This window comes from Bemisia tabaci, chromosome 7 (assembly GCF_918797505.1).
Source record: "Bemisia tabaci chromosome 7, PGI_BMITA_v3".
NCBI lineage: Eukaryota > Metazoa > Arthropoda > Insecta > Hemiptera > Aleyrodidae > Bemisia > Bemisia tabaci.
The window spans coordinates 37560438-37584201 of NC_092799.1; positions in this window are offsets into that span (position 1 = coordinate 37560438).

A 23764-nucleotide genomic window follows, 5' to 3' on the forward strand; every position below is an offset into this window, starting at 1 on the left:
CAAATTTTCTTTGGGCTCTATCGGAAGTTTGCAACACGCCCATTGTGGCAAGTCACGTCAATTTTCAACAGAGAAGTTCCGCCTGTAATCATTTTATTCTTACTTTTTTCACCCTAAATCGGCGGAGTCTATTCGTATGTTGAGATTTTTTTGACATAGATACGCTTTCCCCTTTCCTCCCTTTACTTATTTTTATGCAGAAAAGTGCATCCTCAACCTCTACGTAGAATTAGGCCACTCTCCGAGTTGTGAGAAGGAAAAAAACATAATAAGAAAATTAACTCTAGTTCATTTCCTTTTTCGCGGGCTTAACTAAGTTGAAGGAAAGGAAATTCCACGTAACGAGAACTCTACAAGTCCACAACTGCTCCATAATTTAAACGATTCGTAAAAAAAGATCCCACGGTTCAACTTTGTTTTCCTTCTCATATTTCCACGGTTCTCTCAACTCAATCTTTTTCATTAAAAGTTTAACTGCATTCAAAGCAAGGTCCTCAATACTTAATAATGCACATTTTAATTTCGTGCCTTCCTTTCCTTCACTTCCTCCTGCCGGTCATCTGGATCTCTCCTCCGTCCGCCAACGGTGGGATCTCTCGAGAAATTAACCCTCTAAATGACTTTCAGCTTTTTTCTCGCTGGACCAGAATGAGAAGCGCCTCGGAGGGGTGAAATTTTTCAGTCACCATAAAATCTGTCAGTTTGGGGTCGATAAAACGCTGAACGTATAACAACGACTCCCGTTCAAAATTCCTCATCACACTTCAAATCAAGTCATTTATTATGACGCTTTTTTATGGTGAATTTCCATGCCCACCTCTGTTCTTTATGCTCTGTTTTAATAGTTCTAAAAAATTCACTCAATGTCGGAGATTTAGTTACGTGATGGTTATCTGAATATTTTATTTTACGCGCTGAATGAAACGGGTGAATAAAATTCGGAACGCGCGGTTTTTTCAGAGCGAGATGTAGTAACAAAAGCACGCGCGACGATGCATTGCGATGTCATGGAGTGCGTTTTTTTTATGATTACTAATACTAAGGTACCCACATTGGGAAAGTATGGTAATTTATGTGCCGTTTTTTGGTTGGTCGCAAAAAAATAGGCCTCCACGGTGAGCTTTGCTTGAGAGGTTATGAGTGTTTTGCCCAAAGCGCCGTAAATTATATTCGGCAGATGCTCAGAGACCGTAAATGTAATATTTAGTCCTGTCATAAGTAATTTTAAGTTAAACTATGTAGACAACTTTAAACAGAGTCAATACACTGGAAAAAAAGGTTACGGGCTATCTATACATACCATCCGCGTTCCGCAGGCTCAGGGGCCGAAAGTTCCAGGCTCTGGAGCCGTAGCTTGGATTGCTCCGGGTGCTACGCCCGGAACTTTCGGCTTCTCAGCCCGGAACGTGGACGGTATGTCTATATAGCCCGTAAGTACAGCTCTCACGGTCGGAGTTTTTTTTCAGTGTAGATACTAAAGATCAAATTCAGTAGTTGTGACTAAAGTTGTATAAAAAGTGTTAATAATAATAAAGAGAAAAAGGGGGGCGAATGTTCAGAAACGGGAGCAAGGGGGCAAAGCACGTGAGAATTTTTAATGTTTTTGACAGAACCATCACTTCTCGTTTACACCATTTTTTAAAAATTAAGCCCACCCTCGGCCGGCTATCACACCTCACACGAGTGGTGAAAATGATCAAATGTTGAGCGGGGTAATCGTCAGTATGTTAGCAAGGTGGTGGAAGCGTAAGCCAGGCGCAGGTTAATTGGGCCCTAATTACTCCCCGCGGGTGAGCGCCCCTTCCAGGTATTTAAGCCTAATTACTCGGCGAGAGGCTGTCACACGAAAGAACTCCGCATTTTTGTGATGAAGAGCGTGAAACATCGTGCAACTGACAGGCTCACAGCTCCGGTTGCGGCCGGATAAAAAAAACAATGGGGGGGGGGGCGGGAGGTCAAAGACCAAAAGAATGGGACTCGGCGAAGAACAAAGGTTCGAGAAACAAAATGCAGCATTAACAGCGCGGTGAGCTTAAAGTGCGGAGGAGAGCCCGGGCGAATAAACAAGGGGGTTCGGGAACTCGAAGGTGCGAAAAAAGGACAATTACGGCATTAGGGCTCACATGTAGCTTTTCCCTGGGCCGTCGCCGTAGCTTTCCGCGTTTCCGCCGCGCCGCGCCGCGACGCGACGCTGCGCGGTGGTGGCGTCGCGACGCTGTGGATGCGCCGCCGGTTGCACGTGTTCGCGGCTAGGAGTCCGGTCGCCTAGCAACCGCCGGTGCAGATCCGAGGGGACTCGCATCCTTTGGGGAGACGCCATCGTTGCCGCTATCATCCCCCTCTGGAGTCGGTTGTTGCACGCCCTTGCCCTTGGTATCATTGTCCTGCCTTCATCTCCAAATTTGTATAAACTGCGCCAGTGAAAGCCTCACTCGGAGGTGTTTGAAATGTTTAGTAGTTATAAAGATTTTTGATGGTAAAAAGGGACGGAGATCTTAAAAAAAAACAAGGGTGCGTCAATTTTTTCGTGCCACGTTTAGTGCAGTGATTCTTTTTATGGGCAAAGTTTAATTTATCACATTTGTCGCCCGGCGCCTGCATTGGAAAAAAAAACAAGCAGGAAGCTCCAACGCATTGGCGTCGGAGAGCGGCTCTGGGGGCAGTAGTTGTAGTCAAGAATGAGGGCCTAGACACATTTTGTCATTGATGTACAATCCGACAACTGTCGATTCAATCAACGAAAACGATTCAAACTGTCGAATCGCCCCAATGGCCACGATAGTTGTTAGACGTTTACGGTTTCCCTGGTAACCTTTGTTTGCTATCAGCTGATATCAAGTAATATGACTAGGAAGCTCCAACCCAGTGGTTAAAGCTTCCTTAACCGCGAAAACTTTAAAATTCAAATTTTCAAATTTTGAACGTAAAGTACATTTTTTCCATCACGAGATAAAAGCACAAACAAGTTTTGAATTGTTGACTGTATCACCATGATTCCAAAAATACAATACACAACATAGCATTGACTAACAATAAAACAGTATGCAATAAAATAAAGTCATGACAAGGAACATAGCCGAAAATGGCGCCGATTCCCATCAACCAACGCGCGGTCTCTACAATGTAACATGCTGCATTGATACTCCCCAGCTGGGACCGTCCGGAATAGCAGCTCTAGTGCAAGCACCAGAGCCGCTAAAACACATTGGATCTAGAGTCCAGACTCTTGAAAACATTGACTAGAAAAAGGACTCTTGATTCAATCAGATTTAAGCTTAAATCAAGAACCAAGCCTCTTAATTTGAGCCGATCTCAGTTGCTCCGGATTTTTGCTTGGATCAAAACGAAATCCGCTTAAATTAAGAGGCTAGGTTCTTGATTTAAGCTAGATTCTGATTGAATCAAGAGTATTTTTTCTTGTCGATGTTTACAAGAGTCTGGACTCTAGATCCAGTGTGTTTTTTTTTCCAGTGTGGTAAAATTACGAAATTTCTGGGATTTGCAAAATGTACTTCACTTATTGCAGAATTATCTGGAACTGCGTGGTTCGTCACAGTTAAAAAGGCTTAGTAATCATTCTCCTTGACGCAAAAAGTACCCATGATATTAGTCATCACTACCAGCGGTTGGTTCAAAATGCGCCTAACACCATGCGGTAGTTCCGATGACTACCGCGGTGGGGGACACAACAAACCCAGTAGCTGGTAGTTGCTGTCACTACCGAGTAAGTTGAGTCCTCCACCGGCGTATTTTGGACCAGCCGCTGGTTATGACGACCAAATTTTTTTCCGGAGAGGTTGACTATTATAATTTGCGGCTAAGAGGACTCGGAAATCTTTGTGCAATCATGAAAACCAAGTCAGAAATCGTTTATCCTGCTCAATGCAATGGGTCAATGCAGCAAATCCTCAGCAGCAAAGCAGTCCCAAGACGGTCCCGAGAACCCAGGTGGCGAATTCAAACATCCGTCATTTTTCTCAGAATGATCAATAGCCCATCTTCAATTAATATTTTAAAAGATACACTATTTAGAATTCAAATTTAGTGCAAACACAAATGAAGACGACTCTTGAACGACGGCAGACCACACCCGTGGAAGTTCTTTCTTAAATGTGATCGAAACTGGAAGGGAGAGTTCGCATTTTTATCATGTAATGTAAAAAAAAACCCTGGTTATATTTCTAAAATCTGGAAAGAGCGGCCTCAGTTAAGGACTATCACATGTCGATAGCCGCAAAAATCACACTGGCAAAAAACACACTGGATCTGGAGTACAGACTCTTGAAAACACTGACAAGAAAAAGGACTCGTGATTCAATCGGATTTTTGCTTGAATCAAAGCGAAATCCGCTTAAATTGAGAGGCTTGGTTCTTGATTTAAGCTAGATTCTGATTGAAGCAAGAGTACTTTTTCTTGTCGATGTTTTTAAAAGTCTGGACTCTAGATCCAATGTGTTTTTTTTTCCAGTGCATGGAAATTGGCTTAGTAGAATGGTAGAACGAACTGTGACAAAAATTGAAAATTTTGGGGGTCAGAGAGCTTATAGTGATGATAAGAGGCAGCTCACAGTTCATTTCTGATACGGATATCTGCCGAGCTGGGCATTTGAATATGACTCGTTGAGCTTGAGCCGAAAAGCTCGTGAAAGGAAATCGCGTGAATTGCGTGCATCGGCAGCAATGGTTGGAGTCGAGGGGGACGCTTGTCGGCAGTCGCGTCGCGATGCCCTCACAGAATCTGAGTTGCAAAACTGCGTGGAAAACTCCCCTGCACCACTCTGATTTATTCGGTGGTGTAAAGAAATTCCTGTAGAACCAAGCAACCCCGCGTGGAATACGGATTGAAATTGCGTCGTTTCCCTAACCCGCACATTGTTGTCGAATTTCTTGGCAGACTGGGGGGCTCACTATGGAAATTGATAGACAAAGAAGACAAAAGAAAAATGGGTGCGATCCCATTGGAGGAAGCACGTGGTTGCACTGGACAAAGAAAGTAAGTAATCGACTAACTAACGGTCACCCACAAGTGACCCCTATACTTAGTTCGTCATTTACCTCCTCAGTCTATAAAACAACCAACAACCACCCGTTTCAACCAATATGATCACACCAGTTACATTTGTCCTCTTTGTCTATCGCTTTGGGCTTTGTCTATCGATTCCAATTATCAGCCTGGAGTTCAAGATTCTAAAATGATTGGACGGATTTATCCAGAATCAGCCTTAGTATACATCATGCTATGCCGGATTTCTTGTACGGATGTTTTATTAGTTTACTACTAAGCCAAGCAGAATCCTGACTTGAAATTTTAATATACATATTCTTCATAATCTGACGACATTTCAGCTGAAATTTCGAGGCGTAATTTTATTAATTGTTTGAATTTTTTACCCGTCCTACCCGATTTTTCTGAGTAAGTTAGTTAAAATTATAAAAGTGCTCCCCTAATCCCCGCTTGATTTGTTTTGTGAGCTTCTCTGTCAAGAAATACTCAAGGATCTCAGGGCCCGCAGGTTACAATGGAGATGGTTCCAGACAAGATGGGTTTAATATAAACACTTATAATCATTTTCAGCCTTAGAAAATTCCCCAAAAATAAACTTATAACCTCATAGCATCCTCGTATGACAGAATGAGACTCTGTGTTTTACCACTCGTGCATGCCTTCACAAATTATTCCTTCGAATAAGTAGAAAACAATTTCAATTTGTCAACTGCTCCTTTTTTGCGTTTGGAAAAATAGGAGGAGGTGAAAAATTATTAATCCAATGCAATATGGCAATCTTGCAATTTACGGTTTTCTCGTGCGGTCAGTGCGGTTAGCTTTGCCCAAGATCAAAGATCCTTTTAGACTGGAAAATAAATTCGTATCGAAACGAGTGACGCCTTATAAGCTTAGATTTATCGATTTTAGGGTTTCGCCCGGAGCCATGCTTTTGACTGTGCTTTCGCCTTTATAAAAACAAATATACAGAGGCAACCATTTTACAGATTGATGATGTAAGCAAACACTGAGCTGGAAAATTATATTTTATATTCGGAATTATTCAGCTGTGGAAGTTCCTGTTCTGTTGGTAAAGTTCAGTTCCCGTGATGTGTGGGGGAAAAACTCTCTCGCCTCAAATTCGATAGGGTGTACATTATTGTGATTCTTTAATTATTTATTATTTATTAATTATTTAATGGATACATACATAGCATGAGAATCATGTATCAGATGTGTGTATATTATTGTAATTTTTTAATATTTATTATTTATTAATTATTTAATGGATACATACATAGCATGAGAATCATGTATCAGATGTGTGTATATTATTGTAATTTTTTAATTATTTATTATTTATTAATTATTTAATGGATTTAATGGATACATACATAGCATGAGAATCATGTATCAGATTGTGGAGCCGCTGAACCACGGTTTGCGACTCCGGAGATTTCCTGTCTCATCTCATTTTTTGACTGATGACTGATAATTGCTAAAGCTCAAATGCGTATCTTACTCTTATATTTGCTCTCAAGATTATTTTTTGAAACTCTGTTACCAAAAAGTGAGGAGATTCTCTCTCTCAAAAAAAAAAGAGAAAAAAAAGTAAAAAAAGAGAAAAAAGCAGAATGAAGAGACATTTTGAAACTTAATATGCGAGTTGTTCTGAAATTGCACAGTCAACATTCGTGTTTAACAATGAACAGAGGTTACACCACTCTATCTATGAAATGGTTGAGTTTGGGAAAGCCAACTCACCTTCCTGAACTTGCACAGGAGCCATCCCTAGAAGAGGCAATTTTTTCCATTCAAGATTACCTGATTATGCGATGGGCTCCGTGACTTTCTTTTACAAAGAGGAGAGTTTCCGGACGGTATAAACATCAGGTTGTTTTGCCTTCAGCCGAGACACGAACAACGTCGTCTTGTCATCGCATTAAGTGAAAACTTCGCCTTACTTTAAATTAGTTTGACGGGGAAAATCCTTTTTAAAAATAATTCAGGTAGAAATCATGAGAAAATCTAATTTTACCAAGCCGCCCAAGGAGCAAAGAGCATAGGCTGCGGAGAAAATATTAAAAAAATAAGTGAATGCCAATTTCACTCTAAGTTCTTTTGAACTTTCCCCTCCTTTTGCTCTCTGCTCCCGCTTTCGAGAAAAAGCCTTCAGCGCAATACGACGCTAACGTTTAGAAATGTCCCACCGGAAACATCACGGTAGAGATTGAGACGGAATAATAATAATAATACAAATGAATAAATATGAATTATCCTCTTTCTAAGTTGAATTTCGTTTAAAGTGCATCGTTCGTTAAAGTTATACATATAACAATTTTACGAGGATGGAAAACGTGTGACGGTAAAAAGAGTTTTTGGAATCACCTGATCAGCATAAAAGCATGGTTCGTTTGTTTTTTGACCTTTTTCATACATATTGTGACGAATTATTTGTAATTTTTTCTCAATGTGCTTTATATTAAACTCTTCTAACCTCATGAACTCAAACAATAATGATCTCGGTGACGATAGCTTTTTCCTTCCAAAGCTCTCTATCTTAAATTCAAGCTGCCCGACTATTAAAGGACGCTCCATGAAAGTTGCCTCGTTAGGTACTCTCTTGTACGGGTGCTACCTTCAATAGTGACTCTTGTGAATTTCTCAAGAGGCGTGAAAAGTGGAAGTGCCGTCAATTTTGAACACGCAATACGCACATCCGTGGAACACGAATAGTTGCATCAACGCGCTATACTGCCGTGTTAAGGAAAAATGCCGTATGAGCCTTTAGACGTTGACAAAATTTCCTTCCATATAAATTGAATTTACTGGTAAAATTTTGAATATGTTTTTCCAGAATGCTCAGACAATTTTGTGCGCAATTTAATCTAAAATATCTGAAAATTTCAAGGAAAACTATGCATGAATTTTGTCAAAAATACATGTTCTATCTAGGGGAATTCGCGCGGCAACTCTCGAATGTTCATACGGCGTTTTTCCTTAGCACGGCAGTATAGTCAACTCAGTGTAATCTTTGTGAAGCGGAAGCGCCTACACTTTTTGAATATGAGACACTCACATTGAGGATATTAAAAATATAATCAAAAGTTTAGAAAAAACTAGTTTTGCTTATTCGCGCTTTTACAGGGCAGACAATTTTTGATCTCGCTCTCAATTTTACGGATCATGTAACAGCGATTTTTTTAAATGTGTGCTCATTATTATCAGTGCGATGGCTGTCGATAAAGACCAGATCATAATGGTTCATGATTCGACAAATGTCAAATGCTCTTCCAATAATCGTTCAGTCTTGTACATTGGTATTTTGAAACTTCCCCAAACACGACAAAGGTCTCTGAACCTTTCACTGTACTTTTCAGGTAATAGTAAAATTATCTTTGTCGAAGCCTATTTAGCGCAGCCTAAAACTTTCATTCAATCAATATTTCAGAGATTGAAGCAGCCAAAGCTTTGAAAAATTAGCGAGCGCTAATGAGAGTGATGACGTTATAACATTACAGGCAAAGTCTTCAAATTTCATGCAAGGGCACTTTGAAGTTTAAATCTGAAATGCGCGTCACATCGGCAGTGAATGTATACCTCAGCAGGCAGCAATCTCTTCCCTGTCAGCCACATCATTAGTGCACTTTTCAGCGATGCCAAAATGTGTTTGATTTTTAATTTCTGACACAGGTTTAATTTCTCATGTGACAAAATTTGTAGATAAATCTCTATTTTTATGCATACTGTCACATCTTTCTCTTATAATGGCAATATCATTTTTCCATCCTACATGTACAGAATTTTTCCCTCTAGTTTGCATCGCCTTGAGTTTTGATCTGACAAAACCCACTTTTCATAATCTTTGTTCATCTATGTCATCTACGAGACATTGATCTAAGATATCGTCTAAGACATACCGAGATTAGTTTGGCGCCCGCGTAATATGTTCGGTCTCTTGAAGGTCAAGAATTTTGAGTATTGGGTTACGGAAACCGTTAAATTTTCATTTTTGGGTCAAAATGGGAAATTTTCAATATTTTCACCCCTTTTTAAGTGACATTTATGCTTTTTGCGTTTTTGCGTGTTGCTTGCTGTGGAATGGTTTATATAAATCTACAAGTTCGATGTTTAAATTTGTTTATCTTCTAATTACTGATTGATGGTAAAGTACAATACGGATGAAGACTGCCTACCGATGACTCATCATAAAAATACATGTGGGATGCCGAAGTTAGCAACAGCGGATGGCTGCGGCGAGAACGAACGCTTTGTTTACGTTAGTTCTGGAATTATTCTTGAGGTTTATTTGACTGGGCCGCCGACAGAGTGCAGCAGAGGACTACGTTAATGGGTTCAGGGAAGTAAACAAACGAATTATGACGTTATTCAAATACAGTTGCAACCATTCTCATCTTCCCACCGCGGAACCGTTTCAACGAGCCGCTTTATTACTTATAGTAACGATAAATAAATACGCCAAGCCTGCTTGATCGGGTAGGGGGAGGGAGGGGGGTCGAGGGCTCAGTGACAGCCCCGATCAGAGAAGGAAACCAGCTGCATTTCCTCGCACTTGGAGTCAAATATAGACATGAGCGCCCGGCCTCACTTCAGTGCCGCAGCGTGCTTTGCGATATATCGATTGGTGTGCCTTTCAAACCTATGGAAAACGATCGATAAACAGGGTGTTCGCAACGAACACCTTAATAATCGATTCTTTACCATGGTTTCTAATAGGGAATTATCGATAATCGATTATACACGCCTCGCTACTGACTCACATCGCACTAGATTGGGTCGGGTGCGTTTTATTAGCGGTACAATGGGCCTGCGTCTAGTTAGGAAGGCCTGTAAGACATCAACTTCGAAACGTTGACGCTCCGTAACCTATCTGGATCAGAGGAAGAGCGTGGTTACACTTACAATCCAAAAGGGATGGATCTGGGATGAGCCAGCTCCTTTAAAACTCAACGTCGAACCGTCGCAAGTCTTTGAAACGGAGAAATTCAGCTCGTTTTATGAAGAGTGTCGGTCTGGCTCAAAAATTGAGATGTTGCATGTGTGAGGAATTTGCGATTTGACTGTTGATTCTTATGTAAAAGTTCGCGAGAAACACGATGGTGTCACTGGTTTTCCCTGAAATCAACTCCCGAGCTCAAAAAAAGCTTTCAAGTTGAGGCCAAAATGGAGGGGATATCCCACCCTACCCTGATAGTCCACCTCTACATCAAGACAAACTCTCCATGCAAGATAGGGAGAAAATACATTAGCAGGGTTGCCGTGTTTTCAGTTTTGGAGTCCCCAAGTAAAGTGGCAGCAATGTCAATGTATTTGCTCCCTATCTTTGCATGGAGAGTTTGTCTTGATGTAGAGGTGGACTCCCAGGATAGCGTGGGATGTCCCCTCCATTTTGGCCTCAACTTGAGAGCTTTTTTTGAGCTTGAGAGTTGATTTCAGAGAAAACCAGTGCCACCATCGTGTTTCTCGCAAACTTTTACATAAGAATCATCAGTCAAATCTCAAATTCCTCACACATGCAACATCTCCATTATTAGGGGTACTGATATGTTTTTGCGGCTCTCTTATCAGGTGCCCTCCCCCCTAACTAACCTTAAGCCTTCCTTCATGTGGGTTTATCAAGTTTTGGGAGGCCTCTTGAGGGGTCCCATCTGTGCCCCCTGAGCCACTTGTCAAAAATTTCTGGATGCTGAAACATCCTGGTACCCCTTTCTAGACTGCCCTTGATTTTGAGAGAGGGTAAACGTCAAGGTGTCAGCCAGTTTTATGCTGAATCGTCGCTGCAAAAATTTATTTTTGAGTTCGCATACATTCAAACCAAGATCATCGGTAGGAAGAAATCGAGTTGCTTAACTACTTAATATGTGCGAAACACATCGAACATCCAATAGCATTTCCCGGGAGAAGGGCATAAGTGCAGGTCTCCATGAAAATATAAGGGTGATACTTTATTTTGATATTATTTATTGTCAACTGTCAATTGTAAAGGCGTGAATAAAAAAATGGAGCTGGCTTCATAATCGTCGTAACAAACGTTAAAATGATAAGTAAACTGCAAGACAAAATTTGTAAACAACACACAGTATAAATCCTCGAAAAAATATCAGCCCAGATATGAAAATTTATTCCATAGGAGAATACAAATATGCCATCAATCAGCGGGTATCAATCAAAGTTATAGTTAATTGATTGTTTAATATCCATGAATTATTATTAAGTTATACCTGGGCGTCTCTGTGAGCTCCGTGTAATTGTTTATTATTACTCCGAGCAAACATATGCATCGGTTTTACCGATCATTCAAATCCACGAGTAAAGAAACATTAATTTAGATTCACGCCTCAAGACGCAGAGAGAGTCATTATTGCTCTTCCTTGGTAAATGCTCTCGACAATAATTAGTACTAATGGTACATTTAATCATGAGCAGCAATTCATAAGGCGCTAATAAGGAAATGTGTTGATAATGTGTATCGCGGAGCAGGACCGGATTCACTACTTGCCGCCCATGGGCCGCCTATATTTTGCCGCCCCCTTCTCATTCGTTTTGAAACTCGATAAAAACCATCAAATGAACGTGCCAGCGGGGGAGGGGTGCATAAGACGCATTTACTCGTGTTGAACACATTTTTGGGAAAGCCCTGTCAACACTACTAGCAAAAGTTCACGAAACTTTGCGCGAAAGTTAAGTTCCGTAAACCTATCACTGTGTGGACAAGGCCTTCCATTCATAAGAAATGAACGAAAAAATTATGAAAGAACAAAACAAAAATGTGGTTCAATGATTTTAACTTCCGCCGCCGCGCCGCGCAGACCGCACCGTGTTGGACGCAATGTGTGAAGTATTCACGCAGTCTTGTAGGCGCTATGCGTCTCACGCTGATCGCACTGTGTTTGCCGCAATGCGTGAGATATTCATGCATTCTTGTAGGCGCTATCCGTTTCACGCTGTCCGCAATGACCGCACTGTGTTTGATGCAATGCGTGAAGTATTCGTGCAGTCTTGTAGGCGCTAATATGTGTTACATGCCGATCGCCGCGCCGAAGGCTCTCCTTTTCATCTCAAGTCCTCGTTCTAAGTCGCGCCGTTCTAGGCCAAATTGCGTGTTTGGTTTCTCTCGTAACTCGACTTATTGAGGGTGCTGTCTCTTGTATCACTAAGAGACGACAAAATTAGAAAGTACTATACTCTCAGGAAATGAGAGATTTTGTCGCCTTTTGTAATTTTTTTTTTATAAATCCGACTTTTTTTATACCTACACTTTAAATAATTGCAAATTTTTGCCGCCCCTTAGATTTGCCGCCATGGGCCGCGGCCTATGTGGCCACCCACCCCCTTAATCCGGCCCTGTCGTGGAGGTGCCTGATAACGACCAGCCAAAGGCACGGAAGATGGGAAAGAGCGGGGTCTACGATGGTAAACTACCTAGCTGAGAAAAACTGCCGTAAGAGCCTTCAGAGGTTGCTATATTTTCTTCGATAAATCATGAATTTACTTTGAAAATTTTCGAATATTTTCCCTTCAATTTGTTGACAATATTCTTCGCAATTTGCACTAAAATATCTGAAAAGTCCAAAGAAAAATATTCATAAGTTTTCTCAAAAAGCAGAAAAGAACCAAGCCACATCAGCTGTTGCCAAATTTAATTTGGCAATTCAATTTTTTTTACATGAAAACGGTTGTGTGGTTTTTGGTGCAAATTTTAGTGCATTTTCTGCATAGTCCGAGGCAATTTTCTTGAAAAATTCCAAAGGTATCCGCACAAACGTTCTTGTAAAAAAATCAAATTTCCCAGTTAAATTGGGCAATAGCTGATGTGGCTTGGTGCCTTCTTGCTGAACGCGGTCCTATCAAAATATTTTCGGAGGTTTGGCAACTCTTGAATCTTCATACGGCGTTTTTCCTCACGACGACTGTATCAAACGGCAACACGTCTGATGGCCGAGACAGGAGTTTCCCACCCACTTTTGCAGTTACCTCACCTTTTCCGCGCCTCCCTCCCGAGAGCGTATGCGATGTATGAGCTTTTATTTTTACGACCCCTTCCGCCTTCCGCATCCGGGATTCGATCATCCTAGCTTTGTTATTATTTCCACCCCCCTCCCCTACCGCCGCGAGAGCAAGCTCGCTCTCCCGTAATACAACTTTGATACTGAATCGAACCGAAATCAAACTATTCACCGGGATGCCGGAAAGCTGTCAGTTATGAAGCCCAGGTGTCCCTTTGAGATTCAAAGAACAGATAATCCCACTTTACTCCCGCTACCTCAATGGGAGCTTTTTCTCGGATACTGACATTGATATTCGGACGGATCTCCGCCAAACGGAACAACGTACATTGTAACGTGAGCCCCGTTGTGCATATATCCTTATGAGTCTCAGGGCTCATGACTTAATGCACATTGTTATGTTTGGCAGAAAAACGTCCATTTCTTCCCCGGACCCGACTCGTTTTGCTCCTTTAATATTTTATTTCTTTTTCCCGGATCCCTTTCATTGTGTACCCGTTGCTTAACTTCTTTCCGTCGGAGACCACGCTTTGATAATAACTTGCGCTATGTGATTGCGAGCGTGATTGCTATTTTAACAGTTGTTTTTGCATGACTGCCATGAGCGTTCCGGGAAAACTGCAATAGAGCGGAGCCACGTTCGTCCGTTCTGCCGTGCTAAGGAAGAACGCCGTATGAACCCTCAGGCGTTGCCAAATTTCCTTCGATAAAACACGAATTTCCTGGGAAATACATGAATATTTTTCTTCGAATTTTTCAGATAATTTTGTTCGCAATTTCACCTAAAGTTCCTGAAAATTTCAAGGAGAAATATTCATAACTTTTTTCAAAAATAACTATTTTCTGAGAGGAAATTTGGCAACTCTCGAATGTTAATACGGCGTGTTTCCTTAGTACGGCAGCGTTCCAAGCTCGCTGCGGCAGAATTGCAATCCGCGGAGTGCTCAAGCCTCGGCGACGCATTTCGCGCATTTATCATCCCGATTTCATATGCTGCTCCACGGTTCACTTCCTATACTCGAAGTGCCCGGGTATCTCTCGCAAACTGATATGAATCATATCGTTAAAGGACTCAAAAAGTGTCTCCTTGGTGTCCTCCTTCTGCCCGAACGGTATCTGCGTCCTTCTCTCGAAAACCAATACAATAGACGCATGAAGTGGTGACGTCATGGAACGACACCGTCGTCTCGAATACTTGAAAGTCGAAACGTGCCCCAGCGAACAAATATAACCTCCAAAATGAACAATGGAGACTTTGCACACAAAAATTTTATTGCTTCGTCTGAGAGTGCTTAATGAGTTGAGTTCGCAGTATTTTTCATAATTTTTTTTCTGACGTGGGAAATTGGAAAAAAATAGATTTAAAAGTGAGAAAATGTGCTGCCTTGTGACGACATCTGGCGGCATTTTCCATTTAAACACACGCATTTTAGCAGATTAGGTTATTTTGTTATATTCTCTCTAATAATCGTCCATTTTAGGAACCAAGGATATCCTCGCACTCAGTTTTTTCCTAGTAGTACCATTTTAAAGATGAAATTTACAAAATTTAAGACACCTGCAAATTCTCCATTGACGAAATAAAGCTAAAATTAGCCTGAAAACAAACAATTAATCCATAGGATTTTAAAAAAAATTACGAAAGATTGTCATTTACCAAAATACGTTCGAGATCACATTCACGAGAATTGACTGTAAAATAAGCTCGCAAAATCTGTCTAAGGGATGAGGTCTTGGGCTTTCCGGGACATGCGAGAGGTTCAGCGAGAGGCTACCTCGGCTACGCCTCTAATTCAGCATAAAGCTCCGAAAATTCCGATTGGAAGCTTTTTAAGTAATCAATTTTTTCTCGCTTGGACCCGCTTTCGCCGGTAAATTCTAGTCGGAACGCGAAACAGCGGGAAAACTATCGAAGGGTCAATGGCCCGCTGCATTTATGAATAAAACATGGATTCTTACGGGTGGTTCACCCGCGTGAACGTTGCTCAACGCTGCAGAGGCGTCCCCTTGCACAATAAGAAAATGACGTAGAACAACAATTTCTGGATATTTTTGTCGTTTGCCCTGCACCCATTCAGCTCCGACTCGCGCTCCATTGAATAAATGAAGAGTTTAGGTCGAACGAAACCGACTCATTCCAACGCACTAATCAAGAACCGCTGATGTACCAATAGGGCTCCCTTTGGCGTTACGCGATTCTTTTCCGGCGAAACAGCATTTAGCGGAGTTGCAATAGAAAATAAGGACGCATTTTCCGCAAAGAAATCCTTTCTCCTGACCAACCAGTTTGTATGATTCTTTGTGCTCCCTTTAAAAACCGACCAATGATTCGAAAGGGAATAATAGTTGCACGGTGTTCAACGGAAGGAAAACCATTTTCCGAAAGATGGAGACTGGAGAGGTTTGCTTGATGTGGTGAACCTGAATCGGAAGTAAACTAATATCGATAAATCGAAGAAATTCAGCTAAAATACTGGTTTCTCTTTGAATTTTTTTTATCAGATCTGTTTTATCAGAGAAAATTGCAAAATAATTTCAGACCTGAAGACTTTCGTGCGAATACCCTGCCTAGTTTGATTCAACAAGTTCCTATTTGGTCTCTTGATAATAGATTCATACTAGAAAAATTATAGCTATAGATTATGCAAAAGCTCGAGCCTGCCTCTACAGAATAAAAAACTCCTGTTAGTAAGCATTTGATCGACTGTGACGTAATGTACAAACTATTTAATCACGAACTCGCAGCAAATAAACGGTCTGATGCAATCAAAGTCTGATGAAAAATTTAATTCAATTGTGATTTTTCTCGTGAACTGTCAACGGCATGTAAAAACCCGTGGTTTTCGGCGAGAGGTCCGAATTTGCAACGGTTAGCTAATGAAAATTTCGATCAAATAAAAAAAAAAAGGATGTATTCATACAGAAAAGCTTTCTTGTTTGTTTATTTTGTCACAGTTTGTATTTGTTTTCAAGTCCTACCGTATTATCATTCATGCGTTTGTTTGCTTTCGCCGAAGAGTGATTCGCATTTCAGCGTTTCACCACGGGCCAAGCTAACATGCAGGTACCTCTTGGGATTGAAACAATTCTGGGTCTCCAGTCGTGAAAATAGATTGCGCATTTCGACCGAATTGCATGGACAAACGAGTCACATAAAATCCTTCACCGCTTTCGTCAGTGTTGACATTTTTATTTGAAATCCGTCGACTTTACATTGTTTCTTACGAACTCTCCGAATAAATGGCAAATGCGGTTCTTGTGCCACGCATAATATATCAAATTAAAAAAGAGCACTGCGTTTTCATTGTTAGGCATTGGGCGAATCCACGTGGGGGTGACAATGTGACACATGCTCAACAATCATCAGAGCATTTGAATACAGCTCTGTCCGGATCCATACATTATTAATCCCTCATCTCCCCTCATCTCTGATGAATGCATGTGTCTGCTCATAGAAAAGGAGGAAAAAATAGGACACTTTTAAACCTTAACCTTTTTAAATATGAGCATTTTTCAAGTCTTTGATTTACTTATGAGTGAATTATTGCGGATGCTAATTTACGCCTTGGATATGCGTGAGAAACTGATTAGAAAAATATATGGCTAAGAGGAATCAATTGAAAAATGTTTTAAGGAAGAACGTATGCACCTCTTTCCTTGGTCAGATTTCTTTCGATGAAACGAGAGTTTTTCAAAGAATTTCTGAATATTTCCCTTGTAATATTCCAAAAAATTTTATCCGTCGTTCGACCTAAAGTATGAGACATTTTTAAGGAACAATTTCCCTAACTTTTCTCAATCATTAATGAGGGGCTTGGAGGACACGGCGCATATGTGCAGTTTTTGAGAAAATTGAGATATTAATGAACGCAACTGAAACTAGTTTGAAAAAAGTTTTGTGAGAAATTCACGACTAAAGTCCAACTGTAAAGCATCAACAAGTGAGCTTAAACTTCCTTTCAGCCATAAGGTTTCGCGTATAATTTTGACACTTCAAACACGAATTTCTTGCAATAGCAAAAACTGCACTTGTGCGCATCGTCCTCCAAACTCCCCAAATCGTCGTTACCTTCACGAAAGAACGTAACTAAATTTCAGTGTTGCCAAGTTTCCCCGCACAAATTGCATATTAATCAGGGGAACCTTGGCATTTCTAACATAATAATTTTTCTTGAGATTTAATGCAAAAATTAGGAAAAATTAATAAAAATTGCACAGGCACAGTTTTGTAGGATACATTAATTGGTTGAGCCAATTTGGCAACCTTGGAATGGAGTTACGTTCCTTCGTCAGGGGAACGACGAAATATTCTAACGGGGGAAATTCAGCAGAATTCAAGTCTTCATTCAGCGCGGCATTAATTTTAGTCAAAATTCAAGTCTTCATTTTAGCATGGCAGCAGCATTGATGCCTTACGAAGCGATAACCCCTGTAAGAGGGGGCACGTGGGGGGAGGGAGGAGACCAAAAAAAAGGGGCCCCGGAAACAGCGGACTGATGATTCCGGGCTCGACGTAATGGAACGAAAACAGGATTAAATCAGAGGACCCGCCGGAGCCGGAGCAGTTCTACGAAAATCGGGGAGGGGGGGGGTGGGGGGAGGAGACCCCTTATCGAACGATGTCGTCGATTATCAAGTCATCATCCCCCTTAACGTGGATTATGAACCCGGCTTTGTTTTCGCCGAGCGGAGTGATTTCAGGGTAAAAGAGTCGAAATTGCTTCTGGCGAACGGTAATCTGTGTAACGGGGCGAACGCTTTCGTAAATAAGTAAAGTGAACGAGCTTTCGGCGACAGAAGGGGGCTCGGGATGAAAAACGCGACTCTCATCCCCCTCCCTCTTGCCCCCTCCGTTACCGTCGAATACGAATGTTCTCGGTCGGAGCGAACTCCGTAGTTCGGCCGATTTGGAAAACCCTCCGATCACAGGAAGCGCAAAGCTACTTCCGACGTTAAAGTGTAGCGCCTCTTTGCGTTATTGCATTTTGTCAGATGTCGATTGACTTTCGCCATTGTGATCCCGACTGCAGTGGCGTGGCGTGAATGGTCGATTAACGATATTTCCCCCATTTGGAGCTATGGTAAAGAATCGATTATCTAACTAGAAATTTTGTGAATATAATAGCTGTAATTTTGCAGGTTCTCTTTCAAAATTCTAACGACTTCACTTTTACGGTGATCTGTTCTAAGCTTTGCAGTAGCAGATTCAGTTGTTTGGCAACAATGGCAATCCCACATTTAAACCCGTGCAAAATAATCGATTCTTATCGGAGCACATGGTCCCTCCGTAAATCGATCATTGGCGAATCCAGCAAATTGGCAACATTGCTTTTCTCCATTTAAACCCGTGGAAATGTATCGATTCTTGGAGGGGTCAGGTGCTTCGACTGCAAGAATCGATTATTTAGCATAGGTTTAAATGGAGGGAATCCGGTATTGCCAAACTGCTGGATCCGCCTCTGAAATCGATACATTTTAATAGGTTGAAAGGAGAGAAAGCAACGTTGCCAACTTTCTGGACCCGCTGATGAGGTGCGGTCGATAGTGCAGCTGAAGAAAGTTCCATGCTTCAAGCGTAGAGGATACCATCATGGCCGACTGAGACTGTTGGGGCCAATTGGACGTATTTAAATCAAAAGGACGTAAGTCCATTCTGACATGAGCCGTAAGCTCCATAAGAACGAACGCGTTACAGGGCTCATGTTACCATGGATATATTTCCTTTCGATTCGAATCCATCCCCAAGTGTGACTCGAGCGGATTCTCCGTTTTTCTTCGACTCAATTTAGGTCTCGAGTATCACTCTGTTCTGTCACGGTATATTGTTGGACCCGTACTGCCGCGCTGAGGAAAAACGCCGTATGAACATTCTAGCGTTGCCAAATTTCCCTCGATTAAATGTTTATTTCTGAGGAAAGCTATGGATATTTTCCCTTGAAATTTTCAGGAACTTTAGGTGAAATTGCGAACAAAATTATCTGAAAAATTCGAGGACAAATATTTACAAATTTTCCCGAAAATTCGTGATTTGCTATGAGAAATTTGGCAGCGCTTGGAGGATCATCCGGCGTTTTTCCTCAGCACGTCAGCGTAGCCCGTAGCGCCGTAGCCGGGAGTTTTAATAAGGCTGGACAACGGACAACGGACAATGGACAACGGACACGGACGGATCGGAAGGAGCATCCCACTAACAAACTCGTAAGTTGCCGCCGTGGAGTTCGTATGACCAACGGGTTGGATTCTTGCACCAGTAGTTATGGGAGAACGCCGTGTGAAAAGTCGGACCTCACCAAATAGTCCAGTCAACGAAGGGAAAATAAGGGCTTTCAGTGGAACACACTAGAAAAAATCTGAATTTTTTACCATCGATTATATACTTCAAAAGTAGTGTTTTCCAAAAAGTCCTCACTTTTACCCCCTCTGCTTACCCCCCAGCCCCCCTAAAGTGCAAAAATTACCCTTTTTTTAAATCTCTCCAAAACCCTTCGATGGAATATATTCTTTTGAGAAAATGTACAGATCTTTTTCCTCGAAACCATCCTGCTGCAGTAGCAGAACCATAGAGGGAAAAAATAAAGATTATGCACGAAAGTTCATTTTTTTTATTTAACGCATACATTCGAAAGTGTTAAAAGCGAACATTTTTTTGTAACCATTATATAAAAAAGTCATAATTTTCGTGAGCTTTTCGCAAAAATATTAAAAGATCTTCTAATTCGCGAAAAGCTCATGAAAATGATGACTTTTTTTATATGTAACAGTTATATAAAAATTTTCACTTTTAACACTTTCGTATGCATGCGTTATACAAAGAAATAAAAAAATTTTCAGGACCTTCAGGTGACATTGCGAACAAAATTATCTGAAAAATTGGAAGGAAAATATTCACAAGTTGACCAGGAAAATCAAGTTTTATCGAAGGAAATTTGGCAACGCCTGAGGGTTTATACGGCGTTTCACCTTAGCACGCAACTTTTCTTTAGGAGGAGCTTCCGAAAATCGTTCGATGATAGCGATCACTCTCAACGAATTATCGTCGAACTGTGACAGTGCACTTTACCAGACAGACAGATACTTTTAACAACATGCTCCGTTTCAAATAAAGTCGGAGTCAATTCGTTGTTGACGATTACAAGATGGTACCAACTCGGTCGAGGAGACCATTATAAAGCCAGAAGTCACATAGCACATAACTGGGAACATACCGTTTTCAACATAGCACCGTATTGGCGACATATCAGCATCGATATGGTACCATCCAGCACTCACCAGCATGGTCATTTTTACAGGAAATCGCAGACGAGCCAAGCACGGACTCCATCGTTAAATTCGTCGCTAGGCTGACATAAGGGCGTAAGTACACATTGTAATGAGCCCGGAAAAGCATTGAATTGTATGGAACACAGGGTTCATCGCAGAGTGTAGTTACGTCCTTATGTCAGGTAGGCGACGAATTAATAGCACTGGGTTGAAAGGAACGGAAACCCAATTATCGCTCCTTGAAATGAATACTTTCACTCGCCCCGATCGTTGCCCGACGTAGCTTTCAGATACTGGGAGGAGGGTGGGAGGGGGTGTTTTACCTATGCCAGCGCTCTTTTTAATAGGTAAGTTCGATTGTTTCTGTTAACCTCTTCGTTTTCCTCGGACGTGACAGAGCTGGCGTTGTTTCACGGAAAATTGACTAAAGTATAATAATTGGCACCAAAAAGTGTTTTGTTTTAATTGGCAAGAAGTTCAAAGTTTCCAGCGGTCGCCGCGGGGCAGGAGCGGGTGCACGGCTTCAAAGTTGCCGCGGAAATCCGCCGGGGGCACTGCGAGCGCTCGATGGCCGACGCCTAGTCTGGCGGCCGTGACGCCTGCAAGTGGGTATTTTTCCAGGAAAGCTCGCTGCCATGGCTCTCTCGTGTAATCTTTTAATTTCCAGTAATCAAATAACTTCCGTCTCGGCGGCTAACGAAAAGGATTCGATTTGCATCATAAACTCGTCGCTCCCAGACTGGTTCGTGACTCTGAAATGCCGCCGAGGGTTAATGAACTATTATTTTTGCTCCCTTCCTCCCCCTCCCGTTCGCCCGTTCCCACCCCCGCCGCGACCTTCTGGAGATTTTCTCTTTTTAACTCGGTTTTCCAGTTTTAATTTGTGATTAAAACACGGCCCATGCGCTCGCAGATTGGCGCATCTTATTTCTGCCGTCCCGAGAAAAAACACCGTATCAACATTCGAGAGTTGCCAAATTTCCCTCGGTAAAATGTTCATTTCTGAGGCAAGCTATGAATATTTTTCCTTGAAATTTTCAGGAACTTTAGGTTAAGTTGCGATCAAAATTACTTGAAAAATTCGAGGAAGAATATTCGTAAGTTTACTAGGAAATTTGTATTTTAGCAAAGGAAATGTGGCAACGCGTGAGGGTTCATACGGCGTTTCTCCTTAGCACTGCGGATTTAACCCTTGCCCTCGGGATAACTCAATTTCTGGACTCGCTAGGCAACGAAGGAGGGATCGCGAGGTTGTGCACCACCCCTCATTAACCCTCCCAAGTAAACGGAAAAACAGGAAAACACGTAACAAAAATCCTTCGATTAATAGATTGAAAGTCAAATCAATATTCCCCGTGGGGGCTGTACTTCCTGAAAGGTTAAAATTTTGGTAAATATTTACGATCAAGGGGAAGGGCAGCAGCTCTGGTCAACAATTTTTATTGAGGAGTCTGTAAGGGTGAATAGTTGATTCCTTTAAAGTTGCAGATAAAGCCATTTTTGGGATAAGTTTTAGGTCCAATGTATAAACTTGTCGTTTTAAACTTACGATTCATTAGTGCTTAATTAATAGTTAACAAGAAAGATAATAATAAAAATGTGCATCAAACTATATGTAACAAGGTGATATAAATAGTGCTAGGTTCACACTGTTTTGCAGGAAATGCAAAGCCAAACAATTCTAAAAATTTCAATTATTTATAGCTAAAATTTTTGACTATGGTTGAAATTTTTGGCCTTACTTACCACGCGAAATAGTGCAGACTCGACATTTTTCAAGTACTGTTAATAGTTAATATGCTTAGTTTAAGTGAAAAAAGCACTATGCAGTAAAAACAAATCATTGTATAAAATAATGTCGAAGGTTCAACTATATGAATCTAGTTAAACGAAAAAGATCCGAGTGAATTTGTACATTTTTAGAAGTATTCGGAAAATTTTGAATACGGCAGCGCGTGGTATATTTTGATATGGGTGAAAATGAGGGATTTCACAATTCGGTGCTTCATCTAAAGTTTTTTCAAAGCTATTTACCGACTCCACAATCTTCCGAGAGAGTAATCTGACGTAACCGGGTAATCACCTTGATTCGGAAAAAATATATTACTATTTTTGTGGTCTTATTCCTTGCGGCCAAAAGTTACTTAACTTTCAACTCACCGGAGCACAGTTTTAAGAACGAGATTTAGTCGAGTGATGGAGAGCTTCTAGTTCAAAAGTCTCGGCGCAATGCGATAAATTCTGAGCATTACCGCCGAGCAAGGTGAGAAAGTTCCGACTCAAAAGTACGTATTCAATCCTCGCGATTTTCTGCATCGAACTTTCAAGTGCAGCTCACGTCCTTCGAAACCCAATTCTTTCTGCCTCATCAAGTCCGCTTCATCGAGCAACGTTTTGGTGTTGAATCCTCATCATTTCATTATAGATTCATTAGAGCTCCGTCCAAATTAATGTTCGGGGTTTCCTCGCTTTGATTACAGCAAGCTATCGAAATGGATTTCATCTTACATCGAGCCTCGGTTTTTCTGAGCTTGCTTTCTTACTCACTGCGTGGTTGATGAGATCTAGTAAGCTACGATAAAAATAGAAGAAGCACAGTTAAAACGCCCGCGAGAAATGATGTTTGAAATAAGAAGGATCGAAACTTGACCACTGAGTCATTCTCAATCAGACAAAGGCAGAACAAAGGAAATATACGGTTATTTCAGCAAAAAAATACTTGTGCGACCAGAGTTACCGAAAGTATCTCTGCGTTATTCCACTGTATATTTTGTATTTTAATTTCTATATTTCACGGGCACATGGGCTACTAAATAGTGTATTTTCCTTTTGCACGGCTTAGATGGTTGGGAGCATGTAGTGTGACGGAAAATCTACAGATAATTTAACTCGGTTTTCCAGTTTTAATTTGTGATTAAAACACGGCCCGTGCGCTCGCAGATTGGCGCATCTTATTTCTGCCGTCCCGAGAAAAAACACCGTATCAACATTCGAGAGTTGCCAAATTTCCCTCGGTAAAATGTTCATTTCTGAGGCAAGCTATGGATATTTTTCCTTGAAATTTTCAGGAACTTTAGGTTAAGTTGCGATCAAAATTACTTGAAAAATTCGAGGAAGAATATTCATAAGTTTACCAGGAAATTTGTATTTTAGCAAAGGGAATGTGACAACGCGTGAAGGTTCATACGGCATTTCTCCTTAGCACTGCAGATTTAACCTTTGCCCTCGGGATAACTCAATTTCTGGACTCGCTAAAGCAACGAAGGAGGGATCGCAAGGTTGTGCACCACCCCTCATTAGTCTCACAAGTAAACGGAAAAACAGGAAAACACGTAACAAAAATCCTTCGATTAATAGATTGAAAGTCCAATAAATATTCCCAGTGGGGGCTATACTTCCTGAAAGGTTAAAATTTTGGTAAATATTTACGATCAAGGGGAAGGGCAGCAGCTCTGGTCAACAATTTTTATTGAGGAGTCTGTAAGGGTGAATA